The following is a 12164-nucleotide window of genomic DNA, read 5'->3' on the forward strand; positions in this document are numbered from 1 at the left end:
GTTTCAGAGGTCTTATTTAGCATTTTTGTTGTTTGTAGGAGGTGATCTACCAAAGCAGATGCAGTGTTGTATTGGAACAGATATCAAAGACGGATGGGGGGGGGGGTATTTTTATACTATGCCTAAATATTCAGGAAGACGTTCTGAGGTGGATTATTAAAAAGAATCCATTTCGATTACGCAAGACCACCCTTTGAATCTGAGTCCGTCGGGATATTTTCACATCTTATTTTTCTCTGTGATTGTTAACTGTTGTTTTAGTGATTTTTAAATCTCTATTTTAATGTCTCTCTTTGCCTTTGTCACGATACTTTTGTGAAGAACTTTGAATTGCCTTGTTGCTGAAATGTGCTGTATAAATAAACATGCCTTAATTGCCTCGTAATTGGACTCACATAATGTATGTTATTATGTCTCCAGGCCACAAGTCTCAAATCATACTATGTTTTAATGCAGTCTCAGTGAAGCTACCTGCAGTCCTTCAAGATCAAAGTATTCCAGTGCACCCCAGGATTGCTCAGATAGACTATAAAGTTGAATGCATATCAAACAATGGAGCATGCGTTTTTTCCCATAGTGGCTTCCTCAGGTTCGCTCTCCACTTGATTAGTGTCAGCTGTGGGTTTACAAGTGAACTCAACCTGGAGGAAGCCACTCTGTGTAACGAGTTGTTTGCTCCAATGTTTTATATGCATTCAACTTGAAAGTCTATCTGAACAATCCCTGGTGTGTGCTGGATTCTTCTGATCTTGAAAAGCTGTCTGTTCCTGCTCTAGCTGCACCCCGCATGAGTAGCACAGTTGTGCAGCCATCTCCTCAAAAGTTACCTGCTAGTCTATTTCATGTTTGCATGGTGATCCCTCTCTCATATGCCATTTTTCCTGTTTGATACCATTTTTACACTCAAAGAAGACAAAGGTCTTGCGGGAATAAGGAAACACAGTCTCCAGGGAGGCACTTTTTTCCCATTTGAAATGTCTGCTTTAATGTTTCAAAGAATTGCATCTTCCTTTAAAAAGTTTGTAACACGGATATATAAAAGGCCAACACATTGCAAATCTCAACAAACCACACTAACCTTTTTTTCTGTAGATATGTACTCAATATTAAAGTTTCTAATCAAAATTTCAACCTTCCTTGCAGAGGCTGAATTTCTGAAAGTCCCCAACAGTGAATTGGATGTGAGGGAGAAACTTCTGTAATTGATTATAGTAAAATTGTTATAGCAAAATGGATGTGTGTGTGCTTTTACAAAACAGTGCTTGTATAGTTTTGAGTGTGTGTATACGGTTGTCCACAGGGTAATCTGTGTGTGTGCGGTGCTGAGTGGCGACATATTGCAAGGCCAGCATTACATGAGCTGGCATTGTAATCAATCAAAATGACAGCCAGTCCACACGGGGACGTAAAAACAGGCATTGTGACAAGCTGTGTTTGCCTGCTGTACTGTCTTCATAGATTGAGCCTCAATAATGAAAGGATCGGTGACCGGGAGCATTGTTGTCTCTGTTCCAGACGGACAGATATAAATACACACAAAAACAACAAAAAGAGATAGGGACACACACACACACACACACACACACACACACACACACACACACACACACACACACACACACACACACCCTGCAACTGACTGACAGCCTCTGCACATGATCTGACACCTCTGTGAGTGCTACCATGGCAACCACTCTTCAAATCCACTGCTTCTGCACATCCCGGGAGTGAGGAGAGCACAGGCATTTCCTGACTCCTCCCTGACGCTATGCGCGACTATGATCGGCTCGCTGTCCTTAAGGCCTAATTAGACGATTGGGGAGCAGAAGGATGCCGCCTGTAATTGGGAAGTACAGGCGGACCCCTCTGGCAATTATACACAGTGGGCAGGCAACAAAACCCTCCCTAATTAGATCATTACTGAAATGGAGAGAAGCTGGAGAAAGTGGAGAAGGGGTGGAAACGTAGGAGGTCAAAAAAGGAGGGGACGAGCGATGAAAAGTGGACGTAGGGTACCAGACAATATGAGGGGAAGGAAGTTTAAGTTTAGCAGTGGAAATAAATGAAATTACGGAGAGGGGCAGGAGTGACAGAAAAGATACCGCGCAAATAAGTTTCAGTGAAGCAATCAGTGACTTTGCAGAACTACTCTGAAATTCCCTTGTGAGAAAGAGACGACCTGACCTTCCCCACAGTGCACTTGTAAGGATTTTTCTTTTTACAGTTTCTCTTTTAATTAAAGACGCTCTTAATCCTCGCGCTGCTAACGAGGGCCCCACAGTAATAAAAAGAATCATGTTGAACTCTGCGAGCTTCGGCACAGTAATATTAACGATTAGCATAAATAATGAGTCTACAAACGTTATTGCAGCTTGAAAACTTGTAGATTTTCTAGGTGAGGTAATGGATTAAATTGGTAGCCCTTGATGATACTGTCAATGCAGGATCCACGCTGGATTACAGTAATAACAACTATGAGCCCAAAGCTCAATATAGCTACGCTAATCCAGCTTGATATAATTTGCTACAGGCTGCACAAGGCTAAAAGGAAGTCACGGCTCTGTGTCCAAAACCATGTTTGCTTGTTGTCAGCTCTAATTTAGTCACTCTCTTTGTTCCTGTTTGTTTACGTGTGTGAGCTTAATTTGCTTACAGTGTGGAGGTTTCTATGATGCCTGCTTTGAGTCACTGTGAACAGGAAACAAAGTCCATGTCTCACACGTGCACGTAAAGCCTTTTAAAGGACACACAGCTGTCTGTCAACACCAACGCAATAAGCGTGGCAGCTGGGCGGGAGGCGACGACATCAGCAGCGTGGAAGAAGGGACTTTAAATGTGGAGCACGGAAGACTAAATAATGGAGGTATGTTAAATAAGCTTGTGCTGACAGGCAGGTGGTTACATATGTCATCAGGAGGAAAAACCTCGACTTAAGGAGCAGAGTTGTGGAGGCTATAGTCTCTAGTCCTTTCCCCTACTCTCTCTCCCTGATTTCCGACTCTATCCACTGTCCTATCTCTCTATTCAAGTCACAAAAAGCCCAAAAATAAATCTTCAAAAAAAAAAAAAAAAAGCTGCTATTTTAAACCTTAAAAAGCATCTTCAGAAGCGACATGAAGCAGCAGTAGCTCAGTCGGTAGGGACCTAACTTGGGAACCAGAGGGATGGTGGTTCAAGTTCCATTTCAGAACAAATGTGGAAATTGGGACTGGTTGCAGGAGAGGTGTCATTTCACTCCCTTGAGTAAGCCACTGAACCCCAATCGGTGGATATCTCCATAAATGCATGTCCATATGGTCTTGTTTTTTTATGGGCCTCTGGGTGTGTGTAACAAGTTTGAATACTAACTGACTGAAAACATTAGTGAATAAGTCAAATTTATAGTCTTTCTTCTTCACTAGGGGAACAGCCTGTTCCCACCTCAAAGTTTCCAAATATGGCAGCTTTATCAGCAGCCAAACATTGGGCACTGTGGGTAACCCTCCAGTGGCATTTTTGGATGGGGAATGGTTTTTGATTTGCATGTGAGTCAAACTGTCAATATAAAATTAGTTTAATAGATTTGCCTCTTAAGTAAATCAGGTATTTCACCTTTGTTTCATTACAAATGTTCATTGGTTACGTTGGATAAGGTACATTAGTGTTGTAATGTATTCAAATGTCATCATGATCATTGACTATAAGATGGACAGCACAGCAGCTCCCTGAAAGTGAAGCCGAAACACTTGGAGCTCCCCCAACTGATTGGCTGCAGTATAGGTTTTAAATCCATATTAAGGGATTAGACGGGGGTACAAATTATTCATTTAACTTCAATTGTTTTCCCCCTTAAACCAGCTTTGTGTTGTGACAGTGTTCACCATGCTTATTTTTGTTCAAGTACTCTTTTTTTTCCAAAGTTTTTTTAATGAGCTATTTGAGGCTTTAAAAATGTATAAAATGTCATGATTGAATAAAGCTCCTGTGCTGTGTACTACCAGAGGGATTTTTGTTTGGAGAGAGAAAGGGTTCCAAAAACAGAAATTAGTGATACAAAAATTAAGGTAACAGTGGTTGCTTCACTTTTTCAAATTTCAACCCATTCAGAGGATCACACATACACACAATGAGAACAGAGACGTACAGAAAAATGACTGCCGAGCAAACATACCAAGATGGAGGAAAAAAAACATTAATTGAATGTCATGGGTCGTTACATTGGAGTGCCTGTGTAGCAGAGATTGAATTAGTCTGTTAATATGACAAAGAGCAGGCTCAGATAGGAAGCAGGCCGACAGGAAATGCGATCGGAGAGTGCGAGCAGGGGACAGGAGGTGGGCGAGAGAAAGTGGGTTGAGAAAGTGAAAAGGTCTCAGAGATGGGAGTGGCAGCTGTACACACTCATATCACAGATATGCAGAGAAGCTTTGCCGTTATTTCCCCCCTCTCTTCAAGCCCTCCTTCTGTCACTTTCTGTCTTTTACTCTATCTCATGAAAAGAAAAAAAAAAAACGCTTGAAAGGATTAGCATTTCTTGCACACACACACTAGAGTACTGAGCTGTGCTCCGGCTGCAGCTGCAGCTCTAACCGTGAATCTTCATTGGCTGTGTGAAAGCAGGAGTGCAAAGCTGCAGGAGAGAGCAAAACAGGCAGGACAGCAACAATAACAAAGATCCTAAGTCCTTATCACAGCCCAGACATGGGACCAGCTATCTCTGTTTCCCGCTCTACCATGAGAATGAGGGCAGGACTGTCCAGCTTAATATGCCAACCCTCAGCCTGCTTTCAAGCAGGAGCACAGGTGCAGACAAGCACAGGGACGGATAAATAAACCTGCTTACGACTGAATTCTGCAGTCAAATGCCTACTGCTGCAGAATCTTGAAGAAGTGCAATGTCAACAACCTTTGCAACCCAAACAGGTGTCTAATTGTAGAACATGTAAACATGTAAAGCCGTTTGAAGACGCGTTAAAACGGACAGTTACAGATTTAAAAGAAAATCCAGCACTTTAAAATCAACTCCGTTCTAAACTTCAAACATTGCATCATCTATACGTTGATTTGTTTGGTTGCCTCAGCAGGAAAATGTATTCAATCAGTTTGCAGGATTTAAAAGCTTTCTCTAAGCGGGTTTACCTCATTCGAATAAGAAGTAAGCCAATCTGGACCACAACAGATGTTGTAGCTGTGAAGAAATAAACCGCTACCTTGACCCTGCTACAGTCCAATGGGTGATTTTATGATGTTACAGTAATTGGATTTGCTATTTTGTTATTTGGGTCATTTGGTGAAAATGTGACTGCAGTGAAATGGGGGAAAGGATGATTTATGGGTAATTTAAACCAATCAGCACAACAATTTGGATGCCATGGTTTACACCACACAACACTTTGATACTTTTTAATACCACATGTATTAAAATGATACAATCTGTTATTTGAATGATCCCTAGTATTGAAAAATACCAAAGCTTTATTTATTTTATTTTTACAGCCCTTCAAAGGCAAAGCAGTCAAAAATGTAGTCAAAAGCTGCTGCGAGAGAAAGCGAGCGCACTGCACAAATACAATGGCAACATTTCAGTACTGAATGTGTTTATGCAATAAGGACAGTGTGCGAGAATTGCTTGCAATGTTTGTTGACCAAAAACAGTAAATGACCAGTTATTGGTTGCCAAGGACTTTTTTTTTTTGCCGTGGTTTTGTAACATGTACTGATGTTGTTTGAGTTTTACTGAAGTTTAAAAATCTGGCACTGGGACAACCCTCCACAACTCAAAGATCAGTCAGTTTCATGCTCATTTCATACATTTAAAATGAGACATTGTGACTGTGGGAAGTGGAAATAACACAATATTATCAGTACAGATAGCTGGATTCATGAATGATTCATAAAATGCCTAGTTTGTCAATTCAGTACTGCTGCATGATTACTCAGTCTGGTGTCACCAATTAACTTTCATGGCTTAGCTAAAGTCGGCAAACCTTGGTAGCTGAGTTGTTTTGTATACTTTAATTAAAAAATGACAAACAAAGGTAGTATAACACGATGCAGTTGTACTTCAGCCATAATTTAACATAAGCCTTGCCTTAAAAAAATAATGCAAATGACATTATATTACAAGTGTTATGAGTACATTTCTGTTTGTTATCTGTGTCTCATTACAGAGATATTCCCTGTGGTGCAAGTGTGATTGAGGGAGCAGCTGATGCTAGAATTAGTTCAGTCAAGTGAGTTGCAGGTCTGCATGACACTTCTGCATAATCACTCATCACTCCAGCAGCTCCGAGTTGCTCCAAAGCGGCGAGCCGAGAAAATTGGGGGACATTCACGACAAGGCCACTGGGAACTGGAACGTTTCTGATAGCCGATCGAATAAAGGCTGCTTGGAAGAGTGAGAGTGGGAGACATTTATCTGAGTCTGTGTGTGCTCTGCAGGAACAGATCAATCCCTCTGCTCTATCAGAGCTATTTGAGAACCGTCTGGTCTATCCAACTCCGGTCTAAGATTATCCCTGTCTATGAATAGTATGTCTCAAAAATACTGTTCTACCAACGACACGTCTACTGGACCAATTTGCTTTTAATCTTCCTCACGTCACTTCAGTCTGGTTGAATACAGATCATGCTGGCTCCTTTTTCACTCCTAATCCAGTATGATCTAGACTCGTCCAGTATGACAATGTCAGTATTCACAATGGGGGGTGGGGGGGGGATTGTTCCCTCTGTGCTAAACAACATCTGGCTCTCAAACCCAGAGAGAAAGAGAGAGAGGGAACTTCTGCCTGCTGGCTTCATTAAACAGAGGCAAAATCAGTGTAAAGCGCTGAAGTGAGGAAACTACTGTTTAATTATTGCCCAGAACAAGCAGCCTTTTTCTCTGTCAGAAACTACAATTGAAGATTACGGGTTGCACTGGATACTTTATAAAGAGCTGAACTTTGAGAGAGGCGTGAATTTTAATGAAACTTTAATGAGCAGATGTTGTCTTAAAAAGGACAAAAAGAGGCTTAGAAGCTTGTTACCTCCAGTTTTTTTGGCTGGTTATCAGTTTGTTGTAAAGCCCCCAAAAGAGACACACACAAAAAAACAGACCATCTGTTTCATTAAAAAAAATGTTATCACTGTTTAGCTTCAGCTTACTTTAAACTATACGTTCTGTTTTTGACTGCTAAATGGAATTTCTGTCCAAGCTCAGAGCAAACAATAGAGACTCATGCTTATGAAAAAAACACACACACAAAGAAACCAATAGGCACAAAGGATGCATTTAAAGTCCCTTCTTCCATTGTTCAGCTGTGAGTTTCCTTTCCCTCTGCATGAGGAAATTAGTTGTAAGAAGATCAAACTCCACAGAGGCGAAGGACTCCTCTAACATTCAGAAAGAAGAGTTGAACAGGATGCACATGGACAGTGACCTCCAGCGTGTCTTTCTGTGGCTCAGCTTGGAAAGATCTGCTCATGCAGCGGCCAAATATTAGTGTTGTGTCTGGAAAAAAAATGGAGTATGTCATCCTTGTATGCCTGATTGTCCAATTTCCTGTGTTTTGGAGGAGTTTTGTGATGACACTTTAAGACTAATAACATTTCACAGTATTCAAAGGGATGCCAAATTTTATTTGACCTCATGTTCAGGGTGGGACGCTCAAATGCTTTTATAATGTCCTACCGTTGTCGTCCATATATGTAGACAATCTAAGCAGTGACCTCCAGAATTAAAAAATGAAGCCAAATGCGGAAGTGAAAAACTCTGCAGTTCCTCGGGTGTCCACTTGAGCCTGGCTGCAAAAGCCAAGGAATCCCCACTTGGTCCTTTATAAAAATTCCCATACTTAGAGCAGGAATAAGCATGTTTACAGCCTGATTCAATAACAGTTCTGGTTTCAATAGATTCATTCTTTAATCTTAAAAACAAGGTGAAGCTCACGTTAGCTTGCCAGACCGAGGAGAGGCCACTCTGTCCAAACAGCAAACTTTAGTTTAAATCACTGCCAGCTCTACAATCTGTAAACCAGGGCTAAACAGACTGATAGAAGGGGATGTTGTGGGGGGGGGGGGGGGGGCAGGGGTATAGCCTGGTAGTTAGTGAACGCGCCCCATGTATGGAGGCTGTAGTCCTAAAAGCAGGTGACCTGTGGCTCATTTCCCGCATGTCGTTCCACACTCTCTCAACCTGATTTCTGACTCTACCCACTGTCCTGTTTCTAGAATAAAGGCATAAAAAGCCCAAAAACAAACCTTTGGAAAAAAAAATAAAAAAGGAAGGTATGTTGTTGACGACAAGAGTCTGTTGCCTTCAGGGAACTAATTAGCAAAATGCTTCCATTTAATGACAGTTGTGAGTTGTTTCCTCTCACACTGCCACAGCAGCACTAAATAATGTGAACATTATTATGATTGTTGAAGCCAAACAATAACGCTTATGTTACTTTAATGTGCACTGAATCAGATAGTAACTCATTTACTTTTGACTAAAGTAACTACTGTACAGCATCTGTAACTATTTTCCAGCAACTTGCCCATCACTGGTAAGTTAATTTATTGATTGATGCATTGGGTGTGTTAATCTAACATTTTACACTTAAGTCGTAAGACCTCCATACCCAGTGGCAGCATCATGATAGAGATGTTTCCGCATGTCCTAACTAACTTTGAGACCATTTAAATTTGACTGTTTTGGAGAGTGTTTTGGTGGTGGAAAAAGCTGTTGGAGGGCTGTCAAGAAAAAAAAACGATGCAATTTGAACTCTATCTGCATTACTGTGAACAGACCTCAACCTAACCAACCCTGTCCTGCTGCCGTTTCGTCTGTGAGAGGACAGATAAACCCTTTCACCGTGCCCTCCCCGAAACTGTTCTGTTATCAGTCTATTGCTCGATCTTTTCATCCCTCCGCACACAGCGTGAAAGCATCTTCCTTTTACAGTCTCCTCTCCTCACATCCTGTAGTGGTACTCCAGCACGAGGAACAGCTGCCTGCTTTCATTAGCGATAAAGGAAGTGACATGCCATCTATTATTCATTGGACCACACAGTCAAGCTCCTTCTAGCATGAGCTTTGTTAGCATCCTGGCTACTTCCGCTCATGGAAGTTAATGAGGATGAGCAAGCAACTGCCACCGCTAATTAGCACGTGGGCTATCTTACTATTCCTGTGTCAACGGTAGCAGATGTTGCAAGGCGTTGCAAAGGACGGTGGGGAGAGATGAAAATGAGCAGGGACAGTTGGAGATGGGAGGAAGAGTACAGTAAGGGCAGGAAGCGTGGAGGGATAGGAAAGAATGTAGGTCATTGAAAGTGATGGAAAAAGCAGCCTTTTCCGTTCGTATGTTGTCAAAAACAGCAGCCTGGTCAGTGGCCATACTCTTCATCAAACGCAGCGCCACGACCCCCCCAACACACATCGCTTCAACTGTATTCAACTGTGTTACCTCAGCTGTTATGCTAAGACCTCACATTATCATACTGAATGTAAAAACACAAACAAGGCAACAGGAAGACAGACCATGGCGTCACTTTTCAGACTATCGAAGTAACCTAAATTGTCGCCATCGCCGACCACGTTTACTGGTTGGTCGTCTTGCTTGATCGTAGCTCGTTCCCATTGAGCATCTCTGCGTCTGTCTTTCTGTTCTTGTCCTGTTTAGGGCAGGGTGACTGGTTCCAAGTAACCGTGGCAGCGGTCATCTGAGATGAGCTTTCTCTGCCATCCTCCGGTAGATGTGGAATATCGCCGGCGGCTGTGACGCACTTTTAGCACCGGCTGGAGCGCGATAAGAGACACGTGGAAGCAGGGACGCATTTGATTGATACTTTCCATCCGGACCTCACGGCAGTGATAGGTCGGAGTTCATACAGGATTACAGCAGCTAGAGATGAAAAGCTCTTTATTTAGTCCATTTTCACACCATATGATTTACTGTTTGCTGTCAAGTTGTAAAGACCGTTTAAAGGAATATTACAAAATAGTGCCCAGAAGTTACAAAATACAAGCCTTCCTTTGTTGACTTACATTAGTCAGCCAATTTGACAAAGGCAACCACGATTATTTCTCTTACCTAACCAAGTAGTTTTCTGGTTAAATATAACCAAACTGCCACCGTTTCACAGCATTAACCACTTCTTTATGATCGTTGATCGTAAAGAGTCTAACTAGGCATTGCATATGCCTAGTTATGTCACTAACTTGACCTCATTGCCCTGCATATGCAAAACTGACACAATAGTGGTGTCTAGATTGTGATATTTAGAAATTAGGGCCACTAACCAAGCTACCAAGCTGTCATATTTGACAATTTTGGACCCGGAACGTATTTGAAAAATTAATGAGAAAGAGGTAAGGGTGGAAGAGAAAATGAAATCAGAGATGGCAGGAATGAAAAAAGAAAAAAGGAAGGAGAGATAGATCAGGGGCAGGTGTGTTGTACCTTGCTGCAGAGATGTAGATTAGTTACACTTGCTCACACTGCCATGAAACATCACATCCCCATCCACTCGCTCTGATAGGCAAAAACAACTCACACAAACCCCAAACACACATAAAACATATGTACAATATAAGCACGTTTTAGTTCAGTAACATGGATTATAAATACATCTCTCCTTCCCCCTGCTCATCATTTAACACTTTCCACTCACACAGCCAGTCTGAAGGGAACACAGACACACTCACATGCAATCACAAAATCCAAACACAGTCCAACAAACATGGTATTTGTGAATGCAATCACGCATAAACATGCATGTGATCACACATAATTCCCACTCAAAGTCACACATATCCTGGTTATAAAGAGCCCGCCTGGCACCAACAGAGTGTGAAGACAAGACAGGCGGGCGATGGCAGTGCGGCTCGGTCTGCAGAGCAGGCGCAACGACTCCGGGAGAAAAAGAAAATCAACACTTATAAATTCACACTCTATTGATTTGAACATGATGACAGCCCTGCAGCTCGGCTTCCGCTTGCACACACATAGAAAAACACACACATGCACAAATCGGACATGTGGCAAGCACATTCAAATAGCGCCTATAGGAAAATAAAACAGCTGGCTAACTTCCACATTGAGTGGCTCAATACTCATTTCAGTGTGTTGCATGTGTGTCTATGTGTGTGATGGGTTGAATGCATGCGTGTGTGACTCTTGATTGTCGGCAAGCTCACTTATTCTCCCTCATTATTTCAGCTGTGTGAGGAGTGTAACATTCTGGTGGGGGGGGGGGGGGGGGGAGCTCACACACAAATTCATACGAACACATACACACACTTTTTCTGTCTGTTGTTCACACATTTTCTCACACATCCCAGGGAGAAAAAAAAAGAACGTGACCCATGTTCTACCCGGCAAGAAATAGAGCAGGAAAAGGAGTGAGAAAAGAGAAGGTGGGGTGTAGCAGAATGAAGAGGAGAAGATGAGCAATTTGAGGTAAACAAAATGAGATTGTGAAAGATGAAAACATGAGAATAAAAGAGAGCAAATTGTTCACAGGAGCAGAAGGAGGGAAAAAAAAAAAACAATAAGCAAACAAAAACAGGCGGATGAGTCAGAAAACAAAGGTGAATTCTCATAGCTGGTTGCCTCTCACCTTCCATGCAGCTCCTTTCACCTCCTGTCCTTCCTGTTTCTGTTTCTGTGAGTGCTGCAGACCCTGTCTCTCTTCTAACCTCAGCACAGAAAAGACAGAGAGAGAGAGAGAGAGAGAGAAAAAAAGGAGGGAGGAAGGGTGGGAAAGGGGTGGAGGTGTTGGCAGAGGTGGTCCTGATGGGTGGAGGAAGCAGAAGAGAAGAAGAAACACCCTTAAAACTTGAATGCTGAACACAAAGGCATCTTAAAACACTGCCGCTCTGCATGTGATGATAGTGTCACAACTTTAAACGTATTTAGATGTTGGCAGGACTTCACAGTACCAAAGATTCTCATCTTCAAAAGGATACCATGCCAAAACATTCTTGACCCACAAAATGGGTTATTTTAACAGCCTGCTTGTGCTGGTAGAAAAAAAAGCCACCGAACATTAACCACCCTATTTAAATACCATTAATTAGAAGGATTTCCCTCAAAAATGATGCGGAAAGCAGGAAGAAGCATGAATTTCAATCTCATGGAAAAAATATGTTAACTTCCTGCAGGTTGGGGTGGAAGTGTAGGTGTTTTAATTTGTTACTAATTAACTCCTTTGAA

At 42.0% G+C, this 12164-nt stretch overlaps 1 protein-coding gene across 2 annotated transcripts in view; it reads right to left on the reverse strand.

Moving 5' to 3' along the window:
* Positions 1-12164, reverse strand: part of kank4 (KN motif and ankyrin repeat domains 4) — an 89351-nt gene that overhangs the window by 29882 nt on the left and 47305 nt on the right. The window contains exon 1 of one of the 2 annotated variants that reach the window (XM_065955652.1): positions 11569-11788. The exons of the other annotated variant lie outside the window; for it this stretch is intronic. The gene's annotated coding sequence lies outside the window, so the exon portion shown is untranslated. Of the gene's footprint in view, positions 1-11568; positions 11789-12164 lie in introns of those variants that run through there. 2 annotated transcript variants of the gene reach the window in all.

The sequence above is a fragment of the Labrus bergylta genome, chromosome 6 (genome assembly GCF_963930695.1).
Source record: "Labrus bergylta chromosome 6, fLabBer1.1, whole genome shotgun sequence".
NCBI lineage: Eukaryota > Metazoa > Chordata > Actinopteri > Labriformes > Labridae > Labrus > Labrus bergylta.